The 23,895-nt window shown below is 37.8% G+C and overlaps 1 non-coding gene across 1 annotated transcript; it reads right to left on the reverse strand.

Moving 5' to 3' along the window:
* Positions 1-10,421: 10,421 nt before the first annotated feature.
* LOC145618790 (small nucleolar RNA R71) lies at positions 10,422-10,527 on the reverse strand. The gene has a single exon (XR_014108037.1). It is a non-coding gene; the product is annotated as a small nucleolar RNA R71 (small nucleolar RNA).
* Positions 10,528-23,895: the final 13,368 nt, after the last annotated feature.

Below are 23,895 nucleotides of genomic sequence, written 5' to 3' on the forward strand. Positions count from 1 at the left end.
GAGATAGGGTGCACACCCTTTTTAAAGTATAACACTAGTGATGGTCCAGGCGTTGCCCCGGTTTGCTACCTTTGTAATTGTGCAACTGCTAATTTTTAAAAGGCATTTAATAGTGGAGTATGTGTTTTCAATACTTTTGTAGTATAGTATTTCGTATTAGATTATTTGTACGCAAGATTAGAACGTAAGTGAAAATTAGCCTAGATGGTTAAACAATGATCTTTCTTTAAAGAGGTTGAGTGTTCAAACCTTCTCATCCACATGTTTTTTAATCTAGCTGAAACACACATGGAGTAATGTTGGTTGTGTGGGTGACGTGGAGTATTAAGGAATTGAGTATGTGACATAGTAGGAAGTACAAACCAAGGGTTGTGAGATGCATTGAGAGTGTCTCTCAATGGCATTTTCTCAATTAAGTAAAAAAAAAAGCAAAACGGTGGTGTAAATTGGAGGAAAAAGATAACGTAATAGTAAAAATTACAACGGTGTGGTCCCAAAGAACGAAAGTGACAGCTGATTAAAAAAAACAAAAGTAGAAGAATTTTCGTAAAAGCGAAAAACTCAGCCTTTCTTCTGTCTTCTTCCCTAAAAGAAAACACCATGGGAGTATGAAAAAGGAGCCTGAGAGTTCTCTGAAAACATCACGCAATTTTATTGTGTTAAATTACGTCGATTGGAATGGGTGGTGTTACAGACGACGGCGCTGTCGTCATTAAATTAGTAACACCGGCGAGGAAGAATTGGCGGTCGATGTTGTCAACGAAGGTGGTGGAGGATAGTTCGAAGAGCTGGGCGACGGTGCTGCTTTGAAGGAGTTGTTGAAAGGGGTGAGTTATTCGCTTTTTCTAATTGAGTAGTAGATAAATTGGTCAAATTTTAGGGAAAAAATTAGGGTTTCATTTATGGAGGCTGTAATTGAAATTGAAATTATAGCTGTGGTGCAAATAGTGTGAATTCCTTTATAGTACGTTTTAATATGCAAATTAGGGAGTAATTGTGGTTGAAATTTGAGATTGAAATTGATAATTTGGTTCAATTGGTATGAAATTGATGTGTGAATATAAGTTGTTGTTGAAACAATGTGAATTAATATTATTTGTAATTGATATGGTTGATGTGATGAAACTATGTGTTGTTAAATATGTGTTTAGAATGTTTTGTATTGGTTAGGGTGATTAATTGTGGTTTGATTGTTAAAGGAGATTGAATAGCTGGTGGTTTTGGAGTTTGTTTATGTTTATATTGTGTGACAGTTCTCTGCCATATCTATATATGTTAATGAAGGTTGTGGTTGGTGAAGAGTCTTATAAGACTCCAAAGAAAGGGTTTAGTAGTTTTGCAATTTTAGTGGAGATAGAAGAGTATTTTGAAGTTGATGTTGGTCTTCCACCTCCTGCAATAGGGATGGTTTTACAGACATGGCAGGAACTGGATGAATATTTTAGGGAATACGGGAAGCAAAATGGGTTTAGGGTAGTTCGTACAAGTGCTTGTAAAGTAGGCAAAGGATCTAATGCAAAAATGATAAGGAATTGTTTGTGGACGTGTGAGTGCTTCGGGTTGCCTGATAGGAAGCGGAAGAAGGCGGAGGTATTAGTGACTGATTCTCAGATAGTCGAGGACAGTGTTTCTGTGGGTGTGAAGAGGAGGAGTAAGAAAGTAGAGTGTCCTGTGAATGTGTATGCTAATGTTAACGACCGTGGGGAATGGGTTATTCATAGGGCTGAACTGAAGCATGGAGGACACACTCTGACTCCAGGGAAGGCTAAGAATATCAGTCGCTTGAGGAAAAAGTTTATGGTGGAGAATCCACATGTTATGAGGCAGTTGTTTAATGAACAGAGAGCTGGGGTTCCCATGGCGAAAATATATAACAAAATGGCGAGAGAGCGTAATGGTGTGGAGAACATGCCTTTTGCCCCACAAGATCTTCATGAAGAAGTTGCTAAGGAGAAGAAAAGAATCTTTGAGGAAGGTGATGCTAAAGCTATGTTTACCTATTTTGAGAGTATGGTTGAAGACAACTCAATTTTTTTTACACACATCGAGTGGACGAGGAGGGGAGGTTGAAGGATGTACTCTGGGTAGATGCAAGGTGTCGCATGGCGTATGAGGAGTTTGGCGATGTAGTTTGTTTTGACTCCATCTACTTGACCAATGAATACAATTAGCTACCATTTTGTAACTTTGTTGGAGTAAACCATCATGGTCAAACATTTTTATTTGGGTGTGCGCTTGTTAGAAGAGATACTTTTGAAACCTTTGAGTGGGTTTATTGCAATTGGTTGAGGTGTATGCATAACGAAACACCGAAAGCAATACTTACAGATTAGGACCTTGCTATGAGGAAAGCTTTGAAGAACTCTATGAAAGGCATTACACATAGGTGGTGTATTTGGCATATATTGTATAAGTTTTCTACAAAGCTTGGAAAGCATACCAATTACCCTGAGTTGAAGGAAGAGTTAGAGAGTGCGGTTTACGATAGTCTGGACTGCGAAGAGTTCGAAATACGGTGGCCTGAGGTGATCAAGAAATACAAGTGTGAAGCAGACGAGTGGCTGGAAGCTAGGTGTGTGCTTTGTTTCTGAACTCTATTTTGTATTGTGTTTCTGACCTTGTGTGCTGTAGCAGTAGTTATTAATTATTGTAATTTGAACTTGTTGGCAGTTGTAGGTCTATCGTTATTGAAAGAGAACTGGTTGTATTATTTTTACAGATGTAATCACACGCTATTGTATAATAAATCATTTTTTGTAAAATTATGATATAACCTTTTATAAGTATTAATTGTGAAGTGTGTTTGAATTTGGTTGTAAAATTATGACACATACAATCCAGAAACTGATTTTTTTTGTGTAATTTTGAGTTATGATGTAAAATATATCATACGGATGTGTATTTTGTTGAGCCACCTTTGGTAAATTGTGTTGGGTGTTCACAGGGCTGTATTCTGAACGTAATATGTGGGTACCTGCTTTTCTGAAGCATCTGTTTTGGGCTGGTATGAAGACAACCCAGAGGATTGAGAGTATACATAGTTTTTTCGATGGTTATTTGAGCCGTCACACATTGCTTTGTGAATTTGTGGAGAGATATTGTGAAGCTCTAGAAGTCAGGGCTACTAGTGAGAAAAGAGCTGATGATAACAACTCCAGATATGTTAGGCAACCCATGACGGTATTCCCGGCGGAGTCTTTGTTTTGTAAAATATATATTGATGCCAAATTTAAAGAAGTCCAAAGGGAGTGCAGTAGGTTGCTGTATGTGACTGGTAGGGAGGCACACCTATAGCAAAGTTATTCATTTTATAAGAATGATGTAGGTGATATTTTATTAAATTGAATTGGTTATGTTGTTGTGCAGGTGTGGAGAAGCGGCAGATCTCTGATGCAGTCATTGAACATGTTCTTGAGGATATTGTTTGGTGGAAACCTAAGAACTCAAGGAAGTACCCTCTTAGAGGAAACGTGTGTACAAGGTGACATACGATACCATCACAAAAGAAGCAGATTACGAATGCAGGTACTTTGATAGCCATGGTATTATATGTCGCCATATGATTATGGTGTATCAAATGAATGACTATAGAGAAATTCCTAATAACTACATCCTGCGTCGTTGGAGGAAAGGTGTAATTAGGAAGCACACTAGAGTGAAAGTGAAGTACCACGATCCGAGCAAGACGGAGGCGGTGTGTAGATTTGATAAGATGATGGTGAAGTTCTCTCCCATTTTTTGTAAGGCATCTGTTAGGAAGAGTGCGTCGGATGTTGTGTTGAACGGTCTGCAGTTGCTTGATATACAAGTAGAAGAAAAAATTGTCGATGTTGACCCGTAACAGATAAGACCTTTTTGGGTGTAATGGGACACCTTCGTCTGTTTGTTTGGAAAAAGAGGCATCACCACCTGATACTGAAAAGCAAGGGAGTTGTGCGAAGGACCTTTTAGTAGAACTTGGTACCATAAAGGACCCGCCAATTCCGAAGAAACCTCCTCGCCGTACTACTACGTCGAGGTACAAGTCGTGTGTTGAGAATCCGAAGAAACCAGGTAAGAGGAGCAGTGGGAAACAAACCACAGCTGCTGCAGGGGTTTCTCAATCTCAATCCAACCTCCAGTCCTCTCTTCAGGTAATTAAGGAATTTCTGGAGAAGACCTCCGTTGTTTTATATTTTTTTGTTTATGTGAATCACCTTTCAGTCCTAAATTGAATTGATAGCTTAATTGAATGTCTTTGTTCAGGTGCAACATCCATTTCCTATGATGGGTTACAATCCTCATTGTGTAGGAGGCATTCAAATGACTGATGGAGATGGTTCTTTGGGGTACTTCACCACGTTGTCTGGAATGTAGCGTCCTCTGTCTGTTGGGGCTGGTAGTTCTCCTACTCCGAGGCCTTTTTACCCTCCACATTTTATGGCGTACCAGTACTATCAAATGCATGGACTACCGATGCAAATGGGGGGTGGTAACATGTCGCCTAATACGGCTGTTTCTCAGTTCCCGTACTCCGTGAGGCTTGGAAATGGCACAATGCCTGGTACTATGAGCCAAACTCCCACCCGTGGTGGGTCTAGCAGCACCAAATAACTTAACAATCCAATGCGCCCCACCTTTTTTGTGTAGTAATTCTGGGATGTGGGTAATGTTAGTTGCTAACATTTACCTGAAGTGAATTTCCTGTTATTTAATTGGGCTTAGGTTGAGGTCATTTTTTTGTAAAAAAACTCTAACTTATTAACTCTAACTTATGATGGGGGGTATATGAAGGTATATGATGGGGTATAAGAAGGTATATGATGCGGTGTAAGAAGTTATATGACGATGCCATTTTTTGTAAATGAAGGCAAAATTTTTTGGGAACTTAAATCTTTTGATTGTGTAAGTATGTTTTTTTCTTGGTAGTTAACAGCAGGAAATGTATTGATATGGGTACTTGGTTTAGGTGAACCACTGTTAGTACCAGGTTCCACTTAAAACTGTCAAGGTCCAACTGAACAACGTAAAGGTTCCACTTGAAACTGTCAAGGTCCAACTGAACAACGTAAAGGTTCCACTTCAAACTGTCATGGTCAAATGAACAACGTAAAGGTTCCAGTTAAAATTGTCAAAGTCCAACTGAACAACGTAAAGGTTCCATTGTTAGCGTTTACCCTCCATAACTGAACAACTTAGAGGTCCAACGGCGTAGGTAACAGTGACACACACACAACAGGAGCCACACATGAGTTGGACTGACAACAGATATCTGTGAGATACCATTGTTTGACATTAAGGTTACATTCTAATTTGGTAACATTCGACTGGAAGGGGCATGGGCAGTAGGTGGTTAAATCTACCCAAAAGAAGGTCAGTGGAATTCCAAACAGTTACAGCGACTGGTGGAGTTATTCACATGCTTAAACGACTAAATTCATATCCAACTTAAATGGTATACCTTGTTTCTAGGCTAAAATGACTGACACAAATGCAAGTTAAATGGTATACCATGTTCCTAGGATAAATGGTCCAAAAAAGTTGATTAAAGGTCTTCATTTAAAATTACAAGTCAAACATTGACATGAATTGTGGGATGACTATTTTCCCCATTGGTGTTTTAATTAGATAAATGGTTCTATGGATTGTAGCCACAATTCAACCACTATTTAAGATGTGTATAGATATATGTCTTTTACTTCATACTTCATCACAAAAATTCCCTGTAAACTTCCCTGTACTTGTAATTTATCGTCCTTAAGGAATAGGGAGCTTTTAAGAGGATGGAGTACGAAGGTCTTCCTTGTGCGTCAATAGCATTCAGAATTGGTTTAAATGACAAACTTGTAAGTTGTAAACTCAATACGCACAATTATCTGAGTTGTAAGTTGTACCATTTCATAGTTGCATTAACAATTCAATTCATCTTGGTTTGTAGCCTCTTCCTCCAAATTGGAGACCCTGGCTTCGTCGGGCAACAGATTCAGTTAGAGTGATGCGTGGTAATAACGGTCGTGTTTGGGATGTAACTCTATCTGGCGTTGAAGTTACCTCAAGCAGGCCTGTGTTTCTCCACCTTGGTTGGGAAACGTTTCTCCCTGATAATGGTATTGAAGTTGGGGAGACATTGAAGGTATATTACGCTGGAGGTACTTTATTTTATGTGCGCATATTCAAAGATGGGAACGAGGAAAGGCTGTGAGGTGAGGTCTTTATACGTATGTTATATAAGTCAAATTCCCAATAGCTATGGCATCGACTTTGTGAATTTGGCCAAAAATAAATTGGCGTAAAATGGTATCTTATGTGATTTCAATAGTATGTTTTCAACTGTTAATGGTACGATTGTATTACTCGATGATAGACATGTAATGTCCTTTAACGGTATGTTTTATGGTATAAATAGAACAAACGCCTTTGTAAGTAGCTCGTAAGCCATAGGTAGTAATATTGTGGGAATATTATTTGGGGGTTCAACTGGAATCTAAAAGGGTACCTTTTAAATTTGTTAGCGTACCCCTAACTAGCCAGTTATATTGTCGGAAGCAAGAATCTGTCTGGAACTACCAACTCATTCCCTGGTGTTACCCAATGATATGGAAGGGTTTCGTTTAGGTGAAATAGTTGTCCAACTGATATATATTAGGGTACCTCTTACTCTTTGTAGGGTACATTTAGTTGTGTAAGAGGAAACAATTACTAAAAACATGTAGTATGTGTTAATTAATTAGTGTACATGGGGTGATAAACATGCAATAATTAACTAGAAGGCAAAATGGGAATTGCATGAATGTGAATTGAAACACCTGAGTAATATGATGTTACAATTGATCACTTACAATAAGATGTTACACGGGAAACTAGTTGTTGTGTGGCAATGTAATGCATATTCACCTGGTATGGTCTCCTAAACGTACCAAAAAATCTGACAACTGCATGTACTTCATTTATAATCTTCTAGTAACATAACGTTATAGTAATCTTATTAGTAGTGGCATTACCCGGAATAGAATTACCCCATTTGTATGTGTATGCGTTGCAGAATAATAGGGTTCCAGTGTTCATATTACGTGATCAGCATGTCATTAGGTGTTCTTACTACATAAATACTAATTTCAATGTGGGGAGGGGGGGTTTCTAGTGGATCAATGTGCAACAACCTTGTTACATGGTCATTATGTGGTTAATGTTGTAAATGTTAAACATAGGCATTCATTTAGGGTTTCGTTTTATACCATTGATGATGCATTTTAAGCAGCTATAGGTCGATTAGGTACCACAATATCTGTTTAATCCAATAGAAGTAATACAAAAGGTTCGAACCATTCACAAATCATTAAGTACAACTAGATATAGTTGTAGATCCATTATCATATGACGTTGCGTCAATGAAGTACAAATTTGGTATCAGTGGTACATATACTGATTACAGTGTTATAAAACAAGACTCCCATACTGACCACTGTATAAATTTGGTCATTCATGTTTGCAATATTACGTGAACTGGTACCACTGTATTACGATGATGTACCTCTTGGTGTCTTTAGTATACAGGTAAGTTATCATAAAGTTCCACTACATACGTGTTTATCCAGGAGTTGATAATACTTATGTTCCAGAGATATTGAACATTTTTGTTTATTTAAATAAGCCCAACGTAACCCATTTGCCCAAATGAAATTTCTATGTAGCGCCAAAGTTGTTTTGTTTTACCGCCTTAACTTTTCGATCCACCTTTTCCCCTTCCCTATAAATATGCAACATCAGTTATCTTTAATAGAACATAAACTTCAAAATGTCATTGAACAAAACCTCTTCGGTTCGCCATGGTAACAATTTCATGACCGGAGCTGGAGACATCGTCTGGGTGGCTGCGAAGAGATGCAATTACGGGAGGCAATCATTATCCGAATTTCGTATTTCGCTCTTCCAGGAAAATCCGAGGCGACCTTACTACAGCTGCTAATGCAGGTCTTGTTTAATTTGGCAATAGGCGAGGGAGGAGGATTTCATTCGAGACACCAACAACAACGGGGTGGTGGAGTTTAGCATAGGGTTGAGGTGGTGGAAAAGCAAATTTTAATAATGACAAAATTTGAAATTCTTGCATTTGTTGTGGCGCTGGTGATGAGTGACATTTATGGCACTCATTTGATCTCTTTTTGGATGAATTTCATTTCATTTTATACCTCTTTTCTTTAGTTTTCTTTAGTTTTACTCTTAATTTCTTCATTTTATGCTTTTCATAGTTAGTTTCTCTATTTTGTGCATTTTCTAGTTTATTTGTTGTTTTTCCTTTTTATTTGCTTTTTCCCTTTTATTTGTAGGTTATGATCGATTGTCCAAGAATTCTCGAGCTTTCTTTCCATGGTTTTTATCGCTTTTTATGCCTTATGCTTGTGCAAAGAGCTCCAAGTCAAGAGGGACCCGAAGAGCAAGCTTCAAGACCTTGGTTGTGCAGTTTTCATGACTTGTGTTCACCAAAAATACCAAGGAAAGTTTCTGCCTACTTTGTTCCCCATCACCATCACCTTTGGTGTGTGCACCACATGAGCTAGGACGAAGAAAAGGGAGGAAGTTCACCTAGCAAGGTGCGGGCACACACGAGGGATGTGCGGCCGCATAGGTGGCGTGTGCGGCCGCACATCAGGCGCGTGCGGCCGCACCCAACTGGGTATGATTTCCGTGCGCGCCTTTCTCTCTCCTACGTGCGACCGCACCGGCGTGGGTCTATTTTTGGGCGTCATAACCGACCTCTCCTTTGTATATATAGTAATTTCCTTCTATTTTTGGCTGAGTTTTTTTAATAAGTCTTTCATTAGATTAGAATTTTAGAGAGAGAAACTCAAGAATTGAAGAGTGAGAAACTCATGGTTTTTGGTTGATTGTTCAAGAATTCTCCATTGTAATTGATCTTTTGATCAAGTTTGTAAGGATCTTTCATCTTTGATTTCAATATAAGTTTGTTTTTAGTTGATTTCATTTGTTTGTCATATTATTGTTGATTGTTTGATGTTTGATTGAGGTTTGATTGAAGTTTGATTGATTGTTGATTTGATCTTTTGATTTCTAATATGTTAATGATGAAATTGATGATTAGTGTAGTTTTGATCTTAATTTCTATGGCTAGTGAGTAGTTTACTAGCTAGGGTAATGGTGAAGCATGTATGAGTGATGGATTAGAGTAATTTGGGGATAATTAATGGAGTTGATGATGTGATTAAACTTGGTTAATGATTCATGTGCATGTGTGTAATTGATTGAAGCTTGGCCATCTTTAATTGTTGCACTAGATTGCATTGTAAGCTCGCTATGATACAGACCATTGATTAGTGACTTGCAATTTCTCGATTGAGGTATCTTGTGACGTTTCCTAGTTAGTGTTTAGCGTAGTTGGCGCTAGTTAGACCTCTAGGAGAATAACTTGGTATGCTCTTTTGGATGCATGTTTGATCTTCCCTCATATCACTTGACTTAGTTGGTTTGACCTCCCAAATTACCCTTCTCTATTGCAATTACATGTGGATCCATTCCCCTAGTGTCTTTTATATTGATTTTATACAAGTTCATTGCATTGATTAGCTTTAGCTTTAGTTCTTACCATAAACCCCGCATTTGACTTCGGAGTAGCTTAACATTGGACAATATACATTCAATTTCCATTCCTTTGGGTTCGACCTCGACTTACTACTATACTTCTATAGGGGTTTGTTGAGTTATAAATATTGTTTGATTGGGTGGGGAGGTAGCCCAACGACCTACCGTTTCTTCTCCCATCAAAATGGCGCCGTTGCCGGGGAATGGTGTCTTGATTGTGTATTGTTGTTGAGTCTATTCCACTTTATTTGCAAAATTCAAAAAGATTTTACTCTTTAGGCTACACTTGTAGCCGTGCTACTAATATCTTCTTTGAGTTTTGTATGCATAGATCCCAAGATCGTTCAATTGTTCCCTTTGATCCGGAGATTGAGAGAACTTTCTCAAGGAGGAGAGTAGCTAACAAGTCATTGGATTATAGTTCTTCAAGCAAAGAAGAGATTGAAGAAGAGCAAGTCATGGGAGAAAATCCGAGAGTTGCCTTGAAGCGGAGCTAGGAGTGCCCGGTGCATAAAGGTTTGAGAGCGGCATATCTCCACCTACAACACCGGCAAACGACTTTGAAATTCGGCCGGCCATAATCACCTTAATTGAGAGGAGACAATATAGTGGGGCTAAGAATGAGAGCCCATTGAACCATCTTAAGGAGTTTGAAAAATATTGCAACACTATCAAAGTCAATGGAGTTTCTTAAGAGTTTATCCGCCTCAAGTTGTTCCCCTTCTCTCTCATAGGAAGATCTTTGGAATGGCTAGACAAAGAAGTGAAGCCCAATTCCTTGAGAGCATGGGATGATGTCACAAAAGCTTTCTTGTCCCGTTTCTACCGTCAAAAGAAGACGGCGGAGGCAAGAGCTTAAATTCAAGGGTTCAAGCAAAAGCCAAATGATAGTCTCTATGAAGCATGGGAAAGATTTAAGGAGTATCAAAGAGAATGTCCTCACCACAGAATTCCAACATACCAAGTGATCCAAATCTTCTATGGTGGTTTGAGTCCCCAAAGCAAGTCATGCCTTGATGGAGGGGCCGGTGGTCCTATCATGAACAAGACCGAAGAAGAAGTGGTGGACATTATTGAGGATGTGGTGACCTTTATAGAGATTGGCAAGATGGGGAGAGAGACTCTTCAAGCAAGCAATCTTCATTGTATTCGGTGGACCATCTAAATGCGATCAACAATCTTTTCTCTCAAATGACAAACTTGGGAAAGGAGGTGACCGCAATCAAAGCCAAGTTGGAGAGTGTTTCTTCCTCTTCTCAAGCATCGAATCTTCCCTCCCAATTTAAGGGGAGAGGTACTTCTTCTAACTCTCAAGATCCTCCCACTTCACATAATATGCCTATGGTTTGTTTGTTTTGTGATGCATGTGGATCATATGATCATGACTCTAGCAATTGTAATAATGAATGTGTTCATGAGTTTGATAACAATGAGTGTGAGCATGTGAATTATGTGTCAAACAACAATGTTCAAAGGTTTGATAATCAAAGAGGTTAATGGAATAGGAATTACCAAAACCAAGGCAATTTTGACAACTATAATTATGGTGGTGGTTATAGAAACCAAGGGAATCAAGGTTCTCGTGGTAGCCATAATAACCAAGGTTATAATGGCCAAAATCAAAGCCAAAATTATGGTAATCAAAACCAAGGTTATGGAAAACATAACCAAGGTAGTGGTAACCATAATCAAGGTGGTGGTAACCATAATCAAGGTTATGGTCAAAATCAAAATAGGGGTACTTGGAACAATCAAAGAAGGGGCAATTTTCAAAATAATGCTCAAAGAGGTCCCCCACTCGGATTTGTTCCAAAGACTCAAGGTGAAAATTCCTATTCACAACCTTCTTCACCTAGGACTAATTTGAAAGAATTGATTGACAATCAAACTAAGATCATTAACACCTACATGGCGGTTAGTGATAAGAAGTTCAATGAAATGATGACTCACAATAAGATGCTTTAGACTCAAATAACCCAACTAGCAAACACTCTCAAGGATTATGCTAGTCCTTCTTGTTTACCTTCCTAAGGTGTTGAACCGAAGAAACCCGTGTATTCTATTACCACTAGTTGTGGAAGTGACCTTAGTGAGGGAGTTTCTTGTTCAATGGAGGGAGAAGGTGAGAGGAGTGCTTTGGAGAATGAAGTTGAGAAGGTTGAGTCCAAGGAAGTCTATTGTGAGGATGAGGAAAAAGAAGAGAATGTTGTTGGAAAGATTTGTGAGGAAGAGAGATTTCCCGATCTACCTTACTCCCAAAAATTCCTAAGGTTTAAAATGGATGAGCAATTTGGGAAGTTCCTTGAAGTTCTTAAGGAAGTTCATGTTTCAACACCCTCTACCGAGCCAATTCCCAAAATTCTTAAGTACTTCAAGTTTCTTAAGGAGATTTTAGTGGAGAAGGAAGATTGTAATGAGGGCAATTTGGTGGAAGGAGGGAAATGTTTTAGTGCTCTTATCCATGGTGAGCATCCGGAGAAAATGGAGGATCCGAGAAACTTTTCAATTCCTTGCAAGATCAAGAAAATGATGTTTGAGAATGCTCTATGTGATCTAGGGGCTAGTGTGAATATCATGCCTTATTCGATTTTCAAAAGACTTGATTTAGGTAAGCTTCTACCATCTAATATAACCCTTCAATTGGCCGATCGATCTATCAAGATTCCTAAGGGGAGAATTGATGATGTCCCTCTTAAGATTGGAGAGTTTGTTTTTCCCGTAGATTTTGTGGTTTTGGAGATTGAGGAAGATGAACATATTCCAATCATCTTAGGGAGACCTTCTTAGCTACCTCGGGAGCTTTGATAGATGTGAAAGGAGGCCGCATTACTTTGAGATGTGGTAAGCAAGAGGAGAGTTTTAAGTTGAAACCAATGCATGAGTCTCTATCTTTTGTGCAAGATATAGCATGTGCTAGTCTTTCTTGTTCTATTGACAATGTATGCATGATTGATTCTTCTACTAACAAAGCTCTTGAGAATTTTGATGATGTTTTTGCAAATTTTGATAGCATGAAGGTTAGTGAAGAAGAAATTGTGATTCCCAAGCCAAAGGATGAGGAGGAAGTTGAGATTCCAAGTTGGTTTGAGCTTATTTCTCAAGAAGAAGAGAAAGTTTCTATGGTTGTGGATGTTGAAGTTCCATCTACATTGAACAAAAAGCCGAAGAAGAAGGCTCGTGATTCAAAGAAGTTGAGAAAAAGAAAGAAGTTGAGAAAAGAAAAATGTGAATTTAAGAAGAATTCTATGGAGATTTCATCAAGCAACAATGAGAGGTTGCTTAAGAATGAAGAGGATTTTGCTCTTTCTACTACCTTGAAGAAGGTGGTGTTCTTTGACCCTCCATGATTTGGAGGAAGGGTCGAGCTTAGGACCTTAAGCAAGCGCTTCCCGGGAGGCAACCCGGAGATTCTAACTTTTCTTTTTGATTTTTGAGTTTTCTTGTTTTTGTTTCTTTTAATTACCTTTTCCTTTCTTTCACTTTTCTACTTGTTTGGATTTTTAGGATGAACTTTGCGGGATTGGATTTCTTCAAGATAGATGGTGAATGGAAGGTGTTGGCGGCACTTATCATGGATGTGTTCGATTCCGATCGAAATTTGAGGTAAAAGGGGTAAGAATTTTAGAGAGGTAAGATAGGAAAATTCATGTTTTAAAGGTTGGAGGAAATTGATGCTTAGTGAGTTCTTGTGGTGAGCACATGAATCTTTAACTTTGAGCTCATTAAATATGTTTTTAGCTACTGCCTATGTTGTTGCTCATCACCATCATGATTCATGTGCGCATCCAAGTGGTCAATAAGTATCAAAGAAAAGAAAAAAAAAGGGGGAAAGAGGAAGCAACTGATGTGTGGCCGCACACCCATCAGGTGCGGGCGCACACCAGCCAGGTGCGGCCGCACCTGATGAGCCGTGACCCTCTTATTTTCCTCCTTCTTCTTTCTTTCATTCCCCTTATTCCTACTCTCAACCTCACGCACTCCCCTCTCAAACCCTGCTTCGTGTGCACCTCCATAACCCTCATTCACCATCAAAATTTCTTCAATTCTTCACAAAAATCACTCCATTTTTATCTAAATTCACTCACAAACCTTCCTAATAATCAAATTCCACACATTTTGACCCAAATAACCCTTATTCTCTCTCCTCCATTGTTGAATGAAATTTGGGGCTTTTGTGTGTGCTTGAAATTAGAGGCTCAAACTTGGTCAATCTTGCTTCTTGTATGGTATAATCACTTCTCCTTGCTTTAATTTTGTTAATTATATCATAATTTTGCTAAGATTGAATTTTTGTATGAGCATGAATAGTGTAGTATGGGTTTTGTGATTTTTGATGATTGATTGTGATATTGGATGTGATTTTGTGATGTTTGATGATTGAAATTGCATAACATTGTGTTGTTTGTTGGTTTTGTAGCAATTTTCATCATTGTTCATTGATAATTTGTGACATTGAATTTTGGAAATTGGGTAGTAAGTTTTGATGTTGGTATTGGTTATTTGGTTGTTCTTGGATTGATTGAAAGAGGTTGTTCTTGGATAATTGGTGTATTTGGTTTGATTGGAATTGATTTTGGTGGAAGAAAGTGTGAAGTTGTGAATTGGAAATTTTGGTAGAAAGGTGTGACTTTGGTGTTGTGTTCTTTGGTTATTGGAATTGCTCTTTGATTGTTTATTTGGTGATTTTCCCTAGCCTCAAAAATGTCTAAAATCCTCAAGAAATTCACCAAAAAGAGAAAGACCGATGTTTCCATTAAGGAACCTCGCCCAAGTACATCTTCCCGGCCTAGCACTTCTTCTAGGCCAAGCACATCTACAAATCCCTCCTCTCAAACACGTCCACCTACCTCTCTTCCCAAAAAGAAAAACTTCACCACCGAACAAAACCCCATTTACCAACAATTAAAGGAAGAAAGAACCCTTAAACCGACCCGCCACTATCTCCAACGTGATATGACTAGTTTGGGGATAGATGAAGATGTGAGGTACTTGCTCTTGAACTTGCGAATGGGGTCTTTCATCGACTCGACCTACCGCACCTACAAGGTGCCAACTTTGGAGTTTTTGGCTACCTTAGAGCTTGTGCCCTTGGGAGGGCAATATAGGGTGCGTTTCCAAATTTTCAACCACTATTTTGATCATTCATTGGAAGAGTTTAACGCGGCATTGGATTTTGACCCCCACGGGGAAATCTTGAATGTGGAGCCGTACATCTTCCCGGAGTACGATCATAACTCTTGGCGGGAAGATATTTCGGGTGGTAATGAATTCATCACCAACAAAGGCAAGATCTCATCGGTGTACCAATCTGCCTTAGGGTAGTACACCACCTTTTGGGGTATGTTGTGTTCCCCAAGCAAGAGTTGGGGAAGACGAGCAAGCTTGAACTCAAGGTGCTTTGGTTGTCTACTCGCCCGGAGTATCGAGGCCGATTGAACTTGGGGTACATCTTCGCCCAATATTGTGTTGATCTAAGGGGCCGGAGCACGGGAGAGATTCCATGCGGGGGCATGGTGACTAGGCTTTTGACTCGCCTCCGCCTTGACCACTATCTTCCCTTTTGCAAGGAGGTTGGAGACAACACCACCCAATATCTTGATTTGAGACAATTGGGGCAAATTCAATTCATCTCCAAGAACTATAAAGATGGGAGATATGAGTGGTTAAGGAACAATGAGCATTGGTGCTTCTTGCCTAACCCTGGGTTGACTTCTTTGAACCGGATCAACACCGAGAACGTTTGGCATGTCCCTAGGTCTTTTCGGCACCCCAACTTTGACTCCGATGAGGATGATGAGGATGATAATGAGGAGTTCCAAAGAGTACAACAACAACAACAACAACGACAACAACAACGTCAACAACAACAACAAATTCCACAACAACAAGTCCCTCAAGAACAACAACAAGAAGGGTAACATACTTATGAGAATGCCGATATGAGGGCTCTTGGTGAGCAAATGAGCGGATTGCAAATCTGTTTGGACGGCATGTATGATCAAGATTTTGGGGCCATCTATGACCAATTGAGAGGTATCCAAGAAATGCAGCAAGGTATGTTTGCACAACAACAACAAATCTATGATGCGGAAGTTGACCGCGGGAACATTGTTCCCCCGGTTAACTATCCGTACTTCCCGCCCCAACAAGGTCATATACCTTCTTACGGGCATCCTTATTGGTCAGGTCCTTCCGACCCCGACACCTAGCGTCGCTTCTACCCGGATGAGCAAGGTAATTACGATTACAAGGCTCCCGGTGGATGTGACTATAGGGGTGATCCTAACTACCCCCATGTCCATGACAGCCACCCCTACGAACTACGCTTGCCCGATAACTTCACCCCTCTTTCTCCTTGGCAACAAGATCATTTCAAGGGGCATTATGGGTGGCCCGAGGGTTTCACCTGGAGGATAAGAGCCTTATATACATCCCTTCGATGACCCCGTGGGCAACATTGACCCTAATGGGGTCGGGTCTAGTGGTAGTGGTGGTGGTGATGGTAGTAGTCATGAGTTCCCTTGTGCTTTTTGCCCCCATCCCTTATATTTTTTATGCTTGTTTTGTATTGCTTGGGATGTTGAGATGTATTTTTATCTAGCTTGGGGGAACTAATGCTATGCTTGGTGGCCAATATTTGTTGTTGTGTACATATCTTAGTTGCTTGCATGTTTATTTTGTTCCTCTTATTTGGTTTCCTTTTTTTTCTTGATCTCTATGCTATGCTTGCCCGGTTTGTTTGGTTACTTGTTGATTGTGATGATGCTTTTCTTATGATGTTGTTGTTGTGGTTGCTCCCATATATCCAAATCCCTTTAATCCAAAACCCTTTGATCCAAATCCCTAAAATCCAAATCTTGTAGTTTAACTTTGTTTTTTTTAGTTAGTTAGTCACTTTCTTGCTTTCTTAGTTTTCTTTCTTTTATTCCTTTTAATTCTTTGATAGTTTACCTTTTATTTCCTTTAGTTGTATATAATTTTTTCTTAGTTTAGTTTCCTTTTATTTGTTATTTTCTTTTCTTTGTTTTGAAGTTACTAACCATTTTCTTTGTTTATAGCTTCTTTTATTTTTCTTTTTCTCACTTGGTTTCTTGAAGAAACTTTTGGTCACGGAATGCAACGAGGTGGTTTCTACTTGCTTCGTTTATTTTTGCTAAGCTTGGAGCCCGGTGAGATCTTTCTTATTTTTCTCTTTATTTTTCTTGGTTGCATAGAATAGGATTAGTTTAGGGGAAGTTGAATGGTTCGAGGATGAATGCTTGTTAACACGTAATGTGTTTGGGATCGATGACGATGATGTCGATCGATCACTTGTTTGTCGATTGGGATTTTGTGTTTAACTTGCTTTCTAGTCCATTTCATATTAGTTCTCCTATTTTCCATTTCCATGTCTCCATTTCTTTTCTTTTATTTTCTTCTATTTTCCTTCTCTTTTATTTTCCTTTATTTTTCTTTTCTAATTTGTGGTATGATTTTGGGGCTTTATTTTTCATTTTTTCTTTTGAATTGGACTTTGTACATTGGACTTTGTCTTTTGCATGACTTTCTTCCTAGGTAGTAAAGATATGCACGGTTTGAGACTATGTTCGGTTGACTCTAGGATAGGTGTATGCTAGGGTAGTTGGTTTGAATTAGGAGGATCATGAAGCCGGATTCTACTTGTTTGTGGCATGCTTGGTAATTGCTCTCTATAGTCAATTTGACACCATTAGTAAGTTTTTGCTACATCCATGTGAGGTTCATTGTTTTTCAAGCCTTCAACATTCTTTGTATGAGCGGCGTGGATCCTTGACTATGCAAACCTAATCTATAAAGCTTGATGTATGATTCTTAAACCCGAGACCGAACTATCTAGGGAGGACAAAGGCACATTTTTCGGGGTGGTATTTTTCATTTTTGATATAGTTTGTTATTTTCTTTATTTTTGGGTTTACATTTGCCTCCTTGCAACCATTTGAGCCTTATACCTTCTTTTCAAGCCACATCTTTAGTACTTTGACCTTTTGTTTCATTTTCTTTCTATTTTTGGTTTTTGTGAATCAAATTGATCATTTATGATGGAGTTTGTGGTGGATGAGTTGGAGTTTTGGTTTCTATGAGTGCAAGTTTGTGATATCATTTTCTTTGTGAATAATGACAAATGTTTGAGAAAAAGTCGTCTTACTTCATAAAAGGCATGGTCTAATAAATTACATTATAGAAAAAGCCGTCCGAATTTAGCAAAAGGCAAGGACATTGCAAGTTCAAATAAAAAAAAAACAAAAAAAATGAAAAAGTGAAAAATTCAAAAATATTTTGATGTATTCTTTTCTCCTTCTAAGCATTGAGGACAATGCTTCATTTTAGCTTGGGGGAGAAGCGTTTACGCTTTTTGTATATATTTCTTTGTGAGTATAGCTTCAAGTAAGCTTGGGGGTGTTTTTTTTGTTTAGTAATTTCTTGATTGTGGTGTTAAGGATTGATCACCCTTTTGCTTCACTTTTTAGGAAAATCACCAAATTTTAAATTTTAGCCTACCTTCACCCTTTATGCCTTACGTAACAACCTTGGGAAAAGACCTTTCGACGTAGATAGTTGAGCCACTATTTGGGGGAGGGCATCATGGGTCATTGCCTAAGGAAAGGGGATGCATAGTCAAGATTGTCGAGTAGCCTAAATAAAATTCTTTTCCGGTTCCTTCGAGGAATAATTGGGATACTCACCAAGGGGAGATTTGAGACTAGTAGGGAGAACGCGCTAAGATTGTTTGGGATGAACGTGGATTGTGATGTCTAGTTCCTATGCCTAGTGTAGACACCCATTTGTGTCTCCCCGAAACCAAACCCAGTGATGAATACCTTTTGCGTTGAAACATAATCGAATGAGGTGAAAGTGGTTGAAAGTCAAGTGTTGCGGTTAGTTTTTATTAAAATCCTTCTTTCTGTTTTCGAAAACCATTTCTATTTTATAAAAACGTCCATTTCAGTTTATTTTGGTCCATAGTTAAGGTCCAATAATGGTGTAGTTGGATGGGGCTCGAAAAGACCTTTCCAACGATATATTATAAGCCCAATTCCGATGAATAATGAGGAAGTTATGGCCAAAATACTAAACTGGGCCCAAACCGGATTTTACCTACGACCCAATGATCATGAGGAGGGTCCCAAAGGTTTAATCCTATTCCTAAACTAATTAGGATTGATTAGAATCTTCTATAAGTTTCTAAAATATCTTAATTATCCTTTTTTGAAAAGATAAGATCATGTAATTTGATTTAAATATAAACTTTCCTTTTTTAAAACTTTCCTTATTCTATTCGGATTTAAAGATGTTCAAAGATAGTCAGATATTATTTTTGTGCCTCATATTTTTTATCCAAATTTTATATGGTTGGATATATCTTGAAATTATCTTTCCAATGATATATTATAATAATATATCCGAGCTATAACGAAAAAGATATTAAAGATATACGAAACTCTATCCAAAACTGACACCCTTTTACTATTTAGGTCATATCTTTTTATCTACAAAATATTTTAATCTGATTCCAATTTCATTAGAAAGTAGACTTCAAGAGCTTTCCAACGACATATTATATGACTTATTTGGACTTGTGGATCAAAAGATATGATAAAAACAAAATTCGCAAAAACTGCTATCTACGAGTTTTATTTCGATTTGAATTCGGATTTCTTTTCTTACTCTTCGACCTTCTCTTTTTTTTCTTATAAATAGAGGTCATATCTCCCCTTTTTCAATCATCAATTATCATCATCTCTCATCAATTCTTACTCAATTCTCTCTATCAACTCTCATTAAGAATTACTTAATTCTTATTCTCTCTCTCTCTTTTTCTAAACTAGCTTTTTAAATACAATTCCGCATTCACAAGACTTAGAATCTCTTAGCCAAGTTCGAAGTTGCCTTCGCCCTAGACGTGAAAGGTTGATATTTTCTGAGGGTTTGGTCCAAAACTAGTCTAAACTTTATTTAATTTGATTTCAATTTAATTCTTTAATTGTTCTTTATTATTTTCATTGAAGTTTACTAACTTGTGTATTTTGTTATTAGAAAGAGGTACGAGGCTTCAAAGTATGTAATCTTATTACTCTCTTTCAATGTAGAAAGCATGTCTATTATTGATTAATTCCTAGTATCATGTTAGGATGTTATTTTATGCTTTCTAGAATCATGTTTAGGGTGCCTTTTATTGCTTTATTCTTTCTAATATCATGTTAGTACCATGTTAGGTTTAAAGCTTTGATCTTTATTGTTTAGTGACATGCTAGGATTTGGTTATTAATCTTGTTAGTATCATGCCTAGGATCTTGCTATTATTATCAAGCTTTATTATGCCTTATCATGCTATTATCATTATTATTTATTGTTTATTATTATGTTGCTTGATATTTCTTTATTGTTATTGCTTGATCACACCTTTTATGATTGTGAAAGGGAATTTGTACTTGAAATCACGCTTAATAAGATAATTTATTAATTTGGTTTAGGCTAATGTGATTTTAACTCAAGTAATCGCCAATAATAGCTTATTTGTGCATTAATATTCAACCAACGTAGATAAACAGGGTAGGTTTAATATAATGTTTGTATGTTATTCGAAAAGCGCGCATGAATACGAGCAGAACAAAGTAGAGGCCTATTTTTATAGGGCGGGTCCTTTCTTTTGTAGATTGGATTCGTACCCTCATCCCCGGACCCTGTTTGGTTCAAGACCTTATGGAGTAGTTGATGGTCCTTTAGGATTGTCTTTTGGGTTTACAAGTTCCTAAAACTTGTTGGCGACTCTTTTTGCTCTTTGTCTTTCCCTTTGGAACGCCACCGTACTTTAGTGTATGATCACAATGGGGTTCAAGTTTGGGGTTATCATAATGCTTGAAATATTCCCTACACCTAGCATACCCTATGTTTTAATCAACCTTAGATATCTTGAAAAGTGCATACCTTAACTACTTGAGAAAGATTTTCATTCATTTGCATTATAGTCTTTATGGAGTCCATTTCGCAAAGGTTTTGTTTTCATTTTCTTTTCTTTCCTTTTTATGGTTTGCCTCATTGATGTTTGGTGGAGAGTTATGGGTCAAACTCTTAAGATACCCTTATGAGACCTCACTCGTCCTCATAGGCGACTTTGGGGTTTAAAGGGCTTGTTGTAGCTAAAAACAATCGTGATTCCTACGACAGTGAGTCTTAGTGTATATTCTTATCTTGAGTCTTTGTTTTTCATTTTCAATAAATTTTTCATCCTTGATCTTTCTTGCTTTGTATTGCTCGAGGACGAGCAAAAATTTAGCTTGGGAGAATTTGATGAATGACATTTATGGCACTCATTTGATCTCTTTTTGGATGAATTTCATTTCATTTTATACCTCTTTTCTTTAGTTTTCTTTAGTTTTACTCTTAATTTCTTCATTTTATGCTTTTCATGGTTAGTTTCTCTATTTTGTGCATTTTCTAGTTTATTTGTTGTTTTTCCTTTTTATTTGCTTTTTCCCTTTTATTTGTAGGTTATGATCGATTGTCCAAGAATTCCCGAGCTTTCTTTCCATGGTTTTTATCGCTTTTGATGCCTTATGCTTGTGCAAAGAGCTCCAAGTCAAGAGGGACCCAAAGAGCAAGCTTCAAGACCTTGGTTGTGCAGTTTTCATGACTTGTGTTCACCAAAAATACCAAGGAAAGTTGCTGCCTACTTTGTTCCCCATCACCATCACCTTTGGTGTGTGCACCACATGAGCTAGGACGAAGAAAAGGGAGGAAGTTCACCTAGCAAGGTGCGGGCACACACGAGGGATGTGCGGCCGCATAGGTGGCGCGTGCGGCCGCACATCAGGCGCGTGCGGCCGCACCCAGCTGGGTATGATTTCCGTGCACGCCATTCTCTCTCCTACGTGCGACCGCACCGGCGTGGGTCTATTTTTGGGCGTCATAACCGACCTCTCCTTTGTATATATAGTTATTTCCTTCTATTTTTGGCTGAGTTTTTTTATTAAGTCTTTCATTAGATTAGAATTTTAGAGAGATAAACTCAAGAATTGAAGAGTGAGAAACTCATGGTTTTTGGTTGATTGTTCAAGAATTCTCCATTGTAATTGATCTTTTGATCAAGTTTGTAAGGATCTTTCATCTTTGATTTCAATATAAGTTTGTTTTTAGTTGATTTCATTTGTTTTTCATATTATTGTTGATTGTTTGGTGTTTGATTGAGGTTTGATTGAAGTTTGATTGATTGTTGATTTGATCTTTTGATTTCTAATATGTTAATGATGAAATTGATGATTAATGTAGTTTTGATCTTAATTTCTATGGCTAGTGAGTAGTTTACTAGCTAGGGTAATAGTGAAGCATGTATGAGTGATGGATTAGAGTAATTTGGGGATAATTAATGGAGTTGATGATGTGATTAAACTTGGTTGATGATTCATGTGCATGTGTGTAATTGATTGAAGCTTGGCCATCTTTAATTGTTGCACTAGATTGCATTGTAAGCTCGCTATGATACGGACCATTGATTAGTGACTTGCAATTTCTCGATTGAGGTATCTTGTGACGTTTCCTAGTTAGTGCTTAGCGTAATTGGCGCTAGTTAGACCTCTAGGAGAATAACTTGGTATGCTCTTTTGGATGCATGTTTGATCTTCCCTCATATCACTTGACTTAGTTGGTTTGACCTCCCAAATTACCCTTCTCTATTGCAATTACATGTGGATCCATTCCCCTAGTGTCTTTTATATTGATTTTATACAAGTTCATTGCATTGATTAGCTTTAGCTTTGGTTAACATTGGACAATATACATTCAATTTCCATTCCTTTGGGTTCGACCTCGACTTACTACTATACTTCTATAGGGGTTTGTTGAGTTATAAAATTGCATTGATTAGCTTTAGCTTTGGTTCCTTAATATTGTTCCACTTTCTATGAGTCCCTCATTGCTGCATGTGAATTACTCAGTAGGGAGTCTCATTTTTATCTGAGTAACATGTGATTGTCTAATCCATATGATGAAGGGATTCCAATGAATAATAATTTGGACAAGAATTTGCTCCGACAATCACAATAAAGTGATTGTTGTTGAGGTAAACTTGTTTGAATTGTTGTATTCAACATTCAAGTACATGGATTAACTGTCATTGACAATAATTCCTTCATTATTACTTCCATTCCAATCAAAATGTGGCTAAAAAAAGTCTATTACATGAGCACTAAAACTTACACATCACTGCTTTAGTGGTTTCTTACTACACAAAATACACCTAACCACCTATTCATTAAAACTGGAAAAAAAAAGGAAAAGGAACTACAAAATTTAAGTGGTTATGTGTGGCAGTACATGTTGATGCTTTGAGTTTTTTTTTCCCTGACCTAGTCTGCATCCACCTCCATGTCCTCTTATGCATCATAATTTCCTTAAGGTACTAGCCTAAACATGGTGTTTAGATACTCCATAGCCACAATCACTAGTTCCTTCTAAACCTTGTGCCTTTAGTATTTTGATCATACATCTCTGTAATGTGACCAATATGTAATTTTCACTTCTGTTTTGAATGTGTTGTAAGAGTCAATAACTTTCTCAACTGTTTCATCTAGATTCTTGTGAAAAGACTGATATTGTAATGACTGAATAGACCTAAACAAACCTAAATCCAACACATTTAAATTTGGTGATTTTGCTGGTTGGAACACAAATTGTATGTTGAAGCCATTTGTTGTTGTTGCTGCAATAAACTCTTCGTCTCTTAGTATTTGATGTGGCCTTGCATTATCCCATTGAATAAGTGCATTTTTAGGAAGACTCTCAGACCAATTTGCAACTATAGCAGTGTAGACACCTAAAAATGTCTCCCCAAAACCAAACCCGATAATAAATAACCTTTCACCGCCACTATTGGTCGGGTTTAGTATTTAATCCCGAGAGTGCTTAAAAAATCGTATTTTATTAAATTCATATTTTTAAAAGGTCTATGGATTAGTCTTGATGTTTGGTAAAAGCATAGTTTTAATTTTAGCCCAAGCTTGTTAATTAATTTTAAGCCCAAACCTTTTTATTTTATTATTTTCTTATTTTAGCCTGAATAAAAAAAGTCAGAAAAAAGCCCGAAGTTAGCAATCGACACTTAAAAAGCCGAAACAAATTAGGGTTAAAAAATGAATTTAGACGGAAAATGGACTGGAAGTGATCGTGTCACGGTACAGTCTGACGATGGGACTTCCCGTGACACGGGAGGTCTGTCGTGACACGGGATGTTCCGTGTCCTTTCCGCGTAAACCCTTAACGCGTTTTTCATTCCGTTTTCTGAAAATTTCCCGCGTCACTCCAAAA

This window comes from Chenopodium album, chromosome 26, assembly GCF_948465745.1.
Source record: "Chenopodium album chromosome 26, dcCheAlbu1.1, whole genome shotgun sequence".
In the NCBI taxonomy this organism is placed as follows: Eukaryota; Viridiplantae; Streptophyta; class Magnoliopsida; order Caryophyllales; family Amaranthaceae; genus Chenopodium; species Chenopodium album.